This window comes from Tachypleus tridentatus, chromosome 1 (genome assembly GCF_004210375.1).
Source record: "Tachypleus tridentatus isolate NWPU-2018 chromosome 1, ASM421037v1, whole genome shotgun sequence".
Lineage (NCBI taxonomy): Eukaryota > Metazoa > Arthropoda > Merostomata > Xiphosura > Limulidae > Tachypleus > Tachypleus tridentatus.
This window is the reverse complement of record NC_134825.1, coordinates 19,484,414-19,496,667: the sequence shown is the minus strand read 5'-3', so window position 1 is coordinate 19,496,667 and position 12,254 is coordinate 19,484,414. Positions and strand designations below refer to the sequence as shown.

Sequence of the window (12,254 nt, the reverse complement as noted above, 5' to 3'; positions counted from 1 at the left end):
ACTTATATAGTAAGTTTGTTTAAATCAAACCCAAAGTGTAGTGTTGTCAGTTCATAAGTTTACCTCTGCCCCATCAGAGGACTATTACAGGTAAGAATAGCAGTTGGATAAATCTGAATAATAATTATTTGGTCTACTTAGATACTATAATACAGCTTCTGCATGCATCAAAAGTTAGTTATGCATTTAAATATTAGATATAATTTTATGTGAACTTATTACGCTTTTAAGCCAGTTGTTGAAATTTTAATGCACCTATTAATTGAAAAAAAAAAGGATTTTGGTATTAATGAACAATACTCGTGAGAGAAAAACTAAAACACTTATGTTAAGACCCCGTGTTGTATTGCGGTTATATTGAATATATGATTAATCTGACAGCTTTTGTAACTAACCTTACTGATATCTTATATACGGACAAAGTGCCTGTTAGTCACTTGTTATTTGCTTGTTAATCAGTTTCAGTATTAATGAAGGATATAAATGTAATCCAACAAAACGTCAACATAGAAGGGTGTGAACAGTACCTTTATTCAGCACAAATCAGCAGAGAAGGGTGTGAACAGTACCTTTATTCAGCACAAATCAGCAGAGAAGGGTGTGAACAGTACCTTTATTCAGCACAAATCAGCAGAGAAGGGTGTGAAAAATCAGCACAAATCAAAAATTAAATATTATTCAAGTCAGCACAAATCAAAGAAAGACACGTCTGAACAGCTGCTTGTAATTAAATATTATTCAAGTAAAAGAAAAACGTCTACACTAGCCCACGTCTAATAGCAGTCCACTATACCACCAGGAACTTAAATCACAATTTAGAAAATCAACTGAGGATGCTTAGAAAAAATTCTCTTCATCCTTCTGTTATGCATTGCTGTAAGTGAGGAGTGGGAAAAATCAGTAATTAATCTGTGTGCTATTTTGGGATATTCCAAGAGGATGTGAAGTCGAGAAGGTCCGATTTCAATTAGAAGCTTTCTGATCTTCGTGTTGTTGACACATCAAATGGGATCAATTTGAGGTAAAATCTACCAACGACCTCTATTGGTAAGAGGTAAGTTTTTGTAGAGAACTTGGGCCTCATCTAGTTTTTGCCATAATAGGCTCTTGATTGTCCATAGATTTGGAATCTTCGTCGCGAAGTTTGGCTTCTGAAAATCTTGGCAGAAGCAGTTTTACCCATTCGTCTTCTGTATGAATACTACTGGTGAGCAGTAGGCTCAATGACTTCAGTTTCTAACATTATCTTTACTTATTGCGTAATCAGTTCTTTCATCACATAAGACATTTGGAAGGGTTTCGCTTTGACTTGTTCCCTGTTCGTGATCTTGTAGCTCCTTCTTCTGCTTGCCAGTCAGTTATTCCCTGGTGTTGACGTCTTTGTATGTCTCATCTCCACTTAATGGTCTTAGATTCAGTAGGTCTTCATTTTTCATGACAAAGTCACCATTTTCTGGTTCTGCATCTGACAGCCACACCTGCAACATACTCTGTATCTAGCGAAACCACAGCCAAGGGAACGGGCTTGGAGAAATCAGCGGAGAAATCAGATTCATCTTTGGTACAAGCATAACATCTCTTCTCTCTTCTGATTGTTGACTTCTTATCACTTTTGGTAGACTACTGTTTCAGGTCAGCCACCTCTGGTTACAACTTTGACTAGTTGTTTTTATTTTTGCAGTTATACTCTCTCTATGAGTTTCCATATACTGTTCTACCAACTTAATTATTTCACTACAAGTGGGTTTTCTCGACATCAGTGATTATTGCCTTGCCTTTCTTTGGCAGTTATTTTGGTGTAAAATTAATTGTTATTTAAATTAATTGTTGGGTCTTCTTCCTTCTTTAAGTAGCACTTTAACGGATTGGCGCGGTAGATACTGGTATTTCTATCCACTTTCACCTGCGCTTTAATAGGTCCTTTCCTCAATTTGTTGTAGTCTGTGGGTTTTAGAATCAAAGCCTTCTGTTTGATCTTCTTGTTAAAGAGAAGCTTGCCTTGCTTTTCTTTGGCAATTATTTGGTGCAAAAGTAATTGTTATGAAACAATTAATCACCAAGGGTGCTTGAAGATTAAACAATCCTCTTTTACCCTATGCGAGGTAATGGATTTGCGTTTCAGCATGGTGGTTGAAGTTTGTTTTCGGCCAAATGCGCTGAGATAACTTGAATTATGCTACTGGATGCGTGTAAATGCATGTCTGATGAGGCACAGCGACGGCCATGGCCAAAAAAAGATAAAAGATCCCAATATGAAAGGATAAGTAAAAAGCTACTGAATGCTTTGGGCTTTATACAATCTTTCTCGAATGAGCTTACTAGTCTCTTCCAGTATAATTTGGAGGTATAAAACGTACTAGTATGTGTTTATCACTCCTGATTCTTCTTCTCCAGTCCATAGTTCTTTCAATACCTGCATCAAACCTTGTGTTATTCTTCCATACTGCAATTCAAAGGATGAAGACCTGTAGTCGCTTATGAGACTTCTCAGTAAGCAAACTGCAGTAGTCTTTCCCAGTCACTTGAGTTCTCCTAGCATATCTTCTTCAGTATACTCTTTAAGACTCCACTGTCTCTCTCGCAAACTCCATTGTATCTGGGGTTGTACAGGGTGGTGAAAGGTTGCTTGTTGCTGATGTGGGTATACACTACTCACCTTTTGGAAAGCCTAGTTTGCAGAACACTTCCAGAAGGGCTTCTTCTACACTATTCATCTCTATCTGAATAACATATTACATAATCGACTACTGGTTTCCCTTCTCAGAAACAGGTGCTAGTGGTCTGATAAAGTCCATAGCTGCTCTTCTGAACAGCTCTTTTGTGATAGGCATTTCACTTTGACTACCTTCCATCTTATTATTGTCCTTTAACAGTTATCACATGACCTGTAGGGTCTGGTCATATATCCGGTGACCAACAACCGGTGGAAGCTGGTGATTATATCTGTTATTTTACTCCTAGTTTTTCTCCACAATCGACTCGTGAGCCAGATTCATCACATGAATCCAGTATTCTGCTGATAACTATGATCTGTTTAACTTTTCCAGTAGAACTATCTTGAGAGATTGTTTCTTTCTTTTGATCCTCTGTACTGTGAGCTCTTTTGCATTTTGTCTTGTGCTCCACTTTCTTTCTGACATTGTCGTTGAACTTTTGTAACAAAAGGTCTTTCTTCTGTGCATTCTTCAGTGTCACCTTTCGAGTATTTTAGAGGCTTGATATCTTGGTTGCTTTCCTCTAGTGAAAGCTGCAGATGCGTCATCATTCTACTTTTTGTCTACTTCCTTCCAACTTTTTACGGTATGGTATATTTCCATTTATCAAGACACAGAGTGGTACTTCACACACATGACCTTAAGGTCTCCCACATAGTATGGAATTTCCAATTTTATTCTTGCTATGATAAACGTTCTCATTGTATTGCCTGTCACCTGGCCCTCAGATACTAGACTGGTTGTTCTGGTTGCACCACTTTACCAAGTAGTTAGACTGGTTGTCCTGGTTGCACCACTGTACCAAGTTGTTAGACTGGTTGTCCTGGTTGCACCACTGTACCAAGTAGTTAGACTGGTTGTCCTGGTTGCACCACTGTACCAAGTATTTAGACTGGTTGTCCTGATTGCACTACTGTACCAAGTAGTTAGACTGGTTGTCCTGGTTGCACCACTGTACCAAGTAGTTAGACTGGTTGTCCTGGTTGCACCACTGTACCAAGTAGTTAGACTGGTTGTACTGGTTGCACCACTGTACCAAGTAGTTAGACTGGTTGTCCTGATTGCACCACTGTACCAAGTAGTTAGACTGGTTGTCCTGGTTGCACCACTGTACCAAGTAGTTAGACTGGTTGTCCTGGTTGCACCACTGTACCAAGTACTTAGACTGGTTGTCCTGGTTGCACCACTGTACCAAGTAGTTAGACTGGTTGTCCTGGTTGCACCACTGTACCAAGTAGTTAGACTGGTTGTCCTGGTTGCACCACTGTACCAAGTAGTTAGACTGGTTGTCCTGATTGCACCACTGTACCAAGAAGTTAGAGTGGTTGTCCTGGTTGCACCACTGTACCAAGTAGTTAGACTGGTTATCCTGGTTGCACCACTGTACCAAGTAGTTAGACTGGTTGTCCTGATTGCACTACTGTACCAAGTAGTTAGACTGGTTGTCCTGATTGCACCACTGTACCAAGTAGTTAGACTGGTTGTCCTGGTTGCATCACTGTGCCAAGTAGTTAGACTGGTTGTCCTGGTTGCACCACTGTACCAAGTAGTTAGACTGGTTGTCCTGATTGCACCACTGCACCAAGTGTTTGTAGTATTTTTACTTTCTGGCTCCTTACACAGTCTTTACTTACAGACATGTTATGGTTTTTTAGCGCCTCTCGATATTTGTCAAATATTCCAATCACTCCTACACTGTTTAATTATGGTGACAGCACTTCCTTATTGTGGTGAAGCTGATTAGTTATTTTCATTCTGTTTCTTCATGAAGCAGGATCAGTGATGAAAGTCACTCTTTACTTGTTTCTTTCTTACACCATCTTTGTGACATTCAACTGCTTTTTGTTGGGATTTCTGTTGTTATTTGCTAGTGACTGATTTGCGCTCACTTGCAACGTGCCACGTTTTATAACAACCATAACATCTCTTCTCTCTTCTGATTGTTGACTTCTTATCACTTTTGGTAGACTACTGTTTCAGGTCAGCCATCTCTGGTTACAACTTTGACTAGTTATTTTTATTTTTGCTGTTATACTCTCTCTATATGAGTTTCTATATACTGTTCTACCAACTTACTAATTCTGTCCATTTATTTTGGTGTTCTCTCTTTTAGGGACAGTGACGTGTCACCTGAGTATGTGATCACATGTTAGTAGATTTGCTAGTCCTTTGAAACTATTTCCACACTCGGCCATGCTGGTCCATCTTGTGAAGTATTTCCCAGTCGTGCCACAAATTCAAGTACAGTTCCTCCAGTTCGTGCGATTTTCTTCTAGCAAAGCCACATCTGGTTATCTGCTGTGTCCATCAAGGGGAATCGAACCCCTGATTTCAGCGTTGCAAGTCTGTAGAATTACCGCTGTCCCAGCGGGAGACATTCTCCATTGTCAGGTTTGACTTCTCTAAGTTTCCAGTACAAACATTTCTCAGTACCTTCATAACAGTTCAATAAGACCACTTTCGATTTGTCATTATCCATGGCATCCTCTGACATTATGCCAGTATATAGTTGTCTCATTTCTGGCTTTGGGCGAATCTTTCATATATCTCTAGATAAAGAAGACCATTTCATCCTTCTTTTCATCAAATTTAGACAGCTCGGGTGGGCTGACTTTCACTGCATAGCCATTATTGAGTCCATTGTCTTTCTGTTGAATGAGCTTTACAATCTCAAGTTGGGCTCATATTTTCTATATTTTAGGCTCTTCTTTCTCTCCTTTTTTCTCTTTTGTATTTCATGCTCACACTCTTCTTTCAGGCTTTATCTTTCATTCTCTCTTCCCTACCTCTCCTTTTTAACACTTGTCTCTTTGGGCCTTGTAACTGTGCATATATAGGCCTATTTCCATTGCTGTTCACATCTTTTATCGCTGTTTACCGCTGTATAATCTTGTCTGGCTCGTCAAATGTCAGCATGGAGTAGATTTTTTTACGGTTGGTGTTTATGACATGTTTTAATGTATTATTTCAAAACAATTGGACTGTATACGGTTTGTTCATTGTTGAAATTTATCACAAACAAGTCATTTGTATATACAAATATTTTTATACAGTTAATTACCACAGTTAATTTCAGAGCTTTAAATAATTCCCTATTTTTCATGAAAGCTCTCACATGCTGGTCCAGATACTTTAGAACTCAACTAACAAGACCAATTATATTTTACTACTCTGTTATTACAATACAATCTGTGATTATTTCATTTTAAAAGTCGCCATTTTACAACTTTATGGATAAGCTCATGATCATCCAATCTGTATCTGTCTTTTTTCCCTTTTTATATCTCAACTGAGGCCTAGAACTTTCTACAACTATCAAATGTTATAACGTAACAATACTTATTTCAAGAAACGAGAAAAATTCAGAAGGTTCGAGTAACTGAAGTTAGTTCCTAACAATTGAACAGCAAAACAAATGATTTGTAGACAATTATTTTAGTAAACTTGCCATAACTATGACTTCTGATAATACCTTAGAAATTAAGTAGCACTTTTGTAATAAAGTTAAAACAAACAGTTATGTATACCTAGCAGCAACATATACTTGCTGAATTAGCTCATTCCTATATGGAGGTTTATTTTATAACAGCTGGTGATTGTATAGTTAAGGTACTTACGAAATGTGTATTGACTTCATTGACGATATATACGATTTTCAGGAGGTAGGAGTGGCTGCAACATTGGAAAATGTTTTGGCTGATGAATTTTGGTGAGAGACATGTTTGTAATAATTGAATTCTAGATTGCAAACGCATTCTTTGTTTAGTCATCGCAAATTTAAATTTCTCGAGAGCTGGTAGGGAGTATGTCTTGAAAGTTGAAATGCTATTTTATGGGTTTGTTTATTAACAAGTTTATATGACACATTACATGTTAGATTACAAACATACTCGGATTAAGGTCTGATTTAGGTTTTATGTATTGTTAGATTAAATTGGTTGCTGGGTCCTTAATCCATTTCTCGAAGTCGATTGATGAAAGCGACTCTTTTTGATGGTGTTTTGGATAATATTATTTATCTCATCTTCCTATGCGAATGTTTTGTTTAGAGTTATGAATATAACTTTAAATGTATTGGTGAATGATAATGAGGTATTATATAATTTGTGACTTACATGCTGTAGGTTTTTCTTTTGTTTGTTGTGTATTCACTACATCACTACAGGTTGAGTTTCTAGATGGTTGAGGTCTGCCAGCCACTTGTGGCACCATGGAGGTATTTGGTATAGCGTTGCTTATACTGTTCTTGCTGCAACAAATGGGTCACACGAGAGCTCCAAGTGACAACGCCAGCGTGTATGTTAATTGAGGAAATGACGTATGATTAGTAAATAAGATGTACAATAGGGGGCTTAATTCTAAGCCTTGTGGAACACCCGCTTTCAGTTAATAAGAATGATCTGGGTATGCTATTGTCAACTTTAACTTCATTAGTCTGGTGCATTAGAAAACTTGATATCGACCCTTGATAACTTGTACTTCAAACTATAATGTCAAACGAAGTGGAAAGTTCTTTTCACTATCGAGAAAAGTTGTAGTATGTTTAGTTTGTTAAAGCCCTGAAAAACTGATTCAGTTAATCTAACTAGATAGCTAATAGTTCGTCTATTATTTCTAATTGTCATTGGTATATCAATAAGGATGTTTTCTTAGTTCTATAAGGCTTAGTTCTCTATTAGTTATTAGTTTTTCCACGAGTTTGCCTGTGGTGTCTAGGAAGCTTATAGGTTTAATCGTTGGGGTTACATAATGTGTCATTTTTCTTGTTCATTAGTTTCATAATAGCGAATTTCCAGATAGAATAGTAATAACCTGATTATAAAGAAGTTTTGTACACTGACTTAGGTGTGTCAGTGCGTTATGAGAAACATTTTTGATAACTGTGTTATGAATTCTATCTTTTCCCGGGCCTGTGTATTATAGTTTTCATAATGATTTCGAGTTCTTTTATCAAAATAGGGTGCATATATATATATCAGGTCATCTCTTAAGTAATGACCAATCTTAGGTTCAGAAAAAGAGAAAGGATTTGAAATGCTTTTAATGTTATTTAATTAATAATGTATGTTCCATTATTGTTAATTACTTCATGCCAACGATCCACAAGCTTCTGAATGCCACTTCTATAAAATTATTGGAGTTCAGAGGAAACGAATGTAGGGAGTGTAGTTTTGATACTTACATGTGTTCCACGCTCTTCTTCCATCAAGATAGTTCTGCAATCTTCGAAATAGATGATAATCAGATGGGGCATGGTCTGGAGAATAATATTTGTTTGTTTTGAAATTTTGCGCAAAGCTACATGAGGGCTACCTGCCCTAGCCGTTCCTAATTCGGCAGTGTAAGACTAGACGGAAGGCAGCTTATTATCACAGCCAACTCTTGGGCTACTCTTTTACCAACGAATAGTGGGATTGACCGTCACATTATGACGCCCCCACGGCTGATAGGGCAAGCATGTTTGGTGCGACCGGGACTCGAACCTGTGACCCTCAGATTACGAGTCGAACACCTTAACCCACCTGGCCATGCCGGGCCGGAGAATAAGGAGGATGTGGTAGTTTTTCCCAGTCTAGCTCTTCAGTCTTTGCAGATATGATCCTTGCTATATGTGGCCGTGCATTATCCTGGTGTAACACAACACCTTTACGATAGATCAAAGCAGGCCTCTTTTCTTTCAGTGCAACATTTAAGCGCTCTAACTGTTAACAATAGATGTTTGATGTAATCTTTACATTGAGTGGCAGCAACTCAAAGTGGATCACACAACCGAACGCTCAGCAAGACTTTACTAGGGTGGATGTCCATTTTGGACTATGCTTTAGCCAGTTTACCTGCACTGAGCCATTGTCTGCGGCTCTTCACATTTTTACAAGATACACATTTTTCACCTTCAGTCACTAACCTGTCCAAAAAAGGTGAGTTACTTTCACGAGAGTGCAGAGAAGTAGAAATGTCCACTCTTGCTCTAAGGTTGGCTTTTGTCAGATCATGGAAGACCCATTTTCCAAGTTTTGACACCTTTTCAAGCTGTTGCAGATGATGATGAACTGTTGAATGGGTTGAGTTAAACTTCTGTTCTAGTTCTTCAACTGTTACAGCACAATCTTCATCAAGTGCAGCCAGCAGCAAGTCATCATTAAACTCAACAGGATGACCTGAACGTGGCACATCAGTTAAGCTGCAGTCTCCCGATATGACCTTCGACATTTTCTTTCATTGAGAGACTCCGGACCATAAACACCTTGAATGTTTCGTGTAGTTTCTGCTGCATTATTGTCTTTTCTAAAATCATAAAGCATTATATGCTTAATATGCTCATCCATCTTCATAAGGGTTTATTTGATTAATGCTCTGAAAACGTGGAGTTAGGTTACTTTCTTTTATATGTCTGAACATTTTTATACATGTCCTACTACATATTTTAGTCATTAAAGCCTTCTGCAAAGACAGAAATGATGACGCACTTTCTGTATTAAATTTTCGGACGTTACTTATGGAATGACCTGATATATATTATGATTTTGTTTGTTGGAAAGCAATACGGCAAAATTGGGGTGTACATGTGGCTGCTGTTACGCTTATTTGTGAGCGATCATTTTATGTTGTTCATCAAAAGTTATTAGATTAGAGCTTGGAATATGTCTTCAGAGTAAAGTGCAAACATATCTGCTTATCCCTTATCAATGATGGCAATGTAATTACTGTTTTGCATTTTATTATTTTAATGAGGAGATTCATTAATATATATTGATTTAAATTTCCGCCAGAATAAGGCTGGGTAAGATTTGGACTCGTCTATTGATTTGTTCCAATTATTTTGCGGTTCTTGGTTAATAACTTTGTTGATCATTCCAGAAAGAGTGATATGGTATGGATTAATCCACTTAACACGAAACATCAAATCGTACAAAGAGCAGCTTTATTCAGAGCAGATTGTCAAGGTTTACAACAAAATCAGGCCTATGTAAGATCACAATATTATTACAACACTCTTAGCTTCAAATACATAAACTAAATCATCATCCTATAGCAAATCAATCAGATCTAAGTGTTAAAATGTTTAAAAATAGAAGTATAATACAAAGATGGCTAGATTTGCAATAAATACAAAGACAAACAGAAATGATCTAGTAAAATAAAGTTTGTTTTTTTTGCTGAACTGGATTATCTTCAGCACATAACCTTGCTAAATGGCAAGTAAGATGTCTGTCTTAATTGTCAGCTTCGAATACGGATTAGAAACTTAAAGTTTATCAAATCTCCGACTGTCTTTTTAAACGGAATAACAGAAATCAATCAGTTTAGGTATGCTTGTGTTCAAAATTCATAACTGACAACACAGTACAGACTTGTACATATGTAAAAACGGCTCGTTTGGGTTGAGAAAATATTTTACATAGAAGAGCGAACAACGTTTCGACATTCTTCGGTCATCGTCAGGTTCACAAAGAAAGAAAGAGGTAACTGACCGGAAGCTGACCACATGTTTGAAAGGGGTTGTGTAACTGAGTGTCGGAATGTAGAGGGCGGTGTTAGATGTTTGAATATGTAATTTCATATCATTTATTTTATTATTTTTAACCTGACGATGACCGAAGAAGGTCGAAACGTTGTTCGCTCTTCTCTGTAAAATATTTTCTCAACCCAAACGAGCCGTTTTTACATATATATTTCTCTACAAGTGGGTTTTCTCGACATCACTGAAGGACTTCATTTTTAAACTTGAAGCTGTAATGTCCGTACGTTTCAGGAGTAGTTAATCCCTTCAGCAAGGTTAAAATGTATTTCCAGATGTGATTAGAAGCAGATCCAAAACCACTAACTTGAGATCAGTAAAGCAATACCATGACTACTGAAGATGCATTGCAATGCTCAAGTATTCTTTGAGAAAAGTGTTTACATAATTTTTGTGATGCAACCGTTTGGATCTGTTATTAATATATATTAATCTCCTGGTAAAAGTTATGCCACTTTTAACCACGTTAATTTCTTAACTTATTAAACCTACAAGAGACTGAAGTGCTTTCTTTGTGACTTAGCAGCAACTAATTACATAACTGGAGTCAGTATCAAACTTATTGAGTAGAGGAGCTTCCATGTTTATAGAGTTTAAAAACTACATTAAAAAACTATTTTATGTGGGAAGTCAACAGCTTGTGGGAAGTTTGTGGTAAACCATAAAGTGCTAATGAGGGTCATAAACTGGAGGAATGAGGACTTTTTTTGTAAAAAAACAAGAGAAAACAGTCAATATTATTAACTATTTCAAAATTACGACTTTTCGTTATGCATGAACTAAATATTTGGAAATTTCTGCAGGAAATCAGTTGTGAACTTCGAAGACCAAAGCACAGATATTTATTAATGCAGTGGTATTTTAAGTCAGCAAGGGCAAAGAAACGGTCTTGTGTCATACGAAAGAATGCGTCATTAACACTATCAAAAGGAAATGTTTTATGAATAGCAAAATAATTTATGAAAATATAAATAGTCAATGATTAATCACGGATTATTTTTATCTTATCTTTAGATATATCCCAACTCCTGAGCATGGCATGGTATTTTTACATCTGTAGCATGTCCCTGCTGTAACTCATCCACGAAGTATTAATACAAGTCATGCATAACATTTCTATTGGTAAAAGAACTCATATAGAAAGCACAGGCGTGTTTAAGGATTGAACAATATGTTTGAAATTTGACATTTAAAACAATTTCTTAGCTCAAGAGCATGAAATAATTGCCTGCTTTTTCATGATTAAAGATTATTGCTGAAGTAGAATAACAAAATGAAACGAGCTATCCGATAAAGCGTAACTATCAACTTGCGTGACATCTCTTCCGGGCCGGCATGGCGAAGTGTGTTAAGGCGTGCGACTCGTAATCTGAGGGTCGCGGGTTCGCATCCCCCATCGCGCCAAACGTGCTCACCCTTTCAGCCGTGGGGGCGTTATAACGTGACGGTCAATCCCACTATTCGTTGGTAAAAGAGTAGCCCAAGAGTTGGCGGTGGGTGGTGATGACTAGCTTCCTTCCCTCTTGTCTTACACTGCTAAATTAGGAACGGCTAGCACAGATAGCCCTCGAGTAGCTTTGTGCTAAGTTCAAAAACAAACAAACAAACAGACATCTGTTCCATCGTGATAATCATAAAAAAAAACTTTACAAAAACGAATGGTACAGTTGTTTCAACGACTAAAATATCTTAATTGTTTGGTCTTGCCGGACGTTATAACACTGTGTGATCTTTGGTGACGAAATAAGAAAACACAAGTTTGGTTTCACACAACATGTCATATTTCGTCATATTTCACAACAGACTCGACGGCTGTGTATTGTGTATTGTTAAGTTTTAAGGCTAGAGCCGGTAAAATACTCATGATAGCAACATTGTCTAAGTGTGTTTGTTGCTTAGATACACGATAACAAAATCCATCACCCATTGCAGTGCGTGCTTAAATTTGGTAACTTTAGTCGAAATGAATTTTAATGAACACAGACTTTTACATGATCCAAGTTTCGAAGCAACACTTGAAA

General features: G+C 37.3%; 1 protein-coding gene across 4 annotated transcripts in view; it reads left to right on the top strand.

Moving 5' to 3' along the window:
* Window positions 1–12,254, top strand: part of LOC143244185 (ras-related and estrogen-regulated growth inhibitor-like) — a 70,623-nt gene that overhangs the window by 30,001 nt on the left and 28,368 nt on the right. The gene's annotated exons all lie outside the window — the stretch shown is intronic.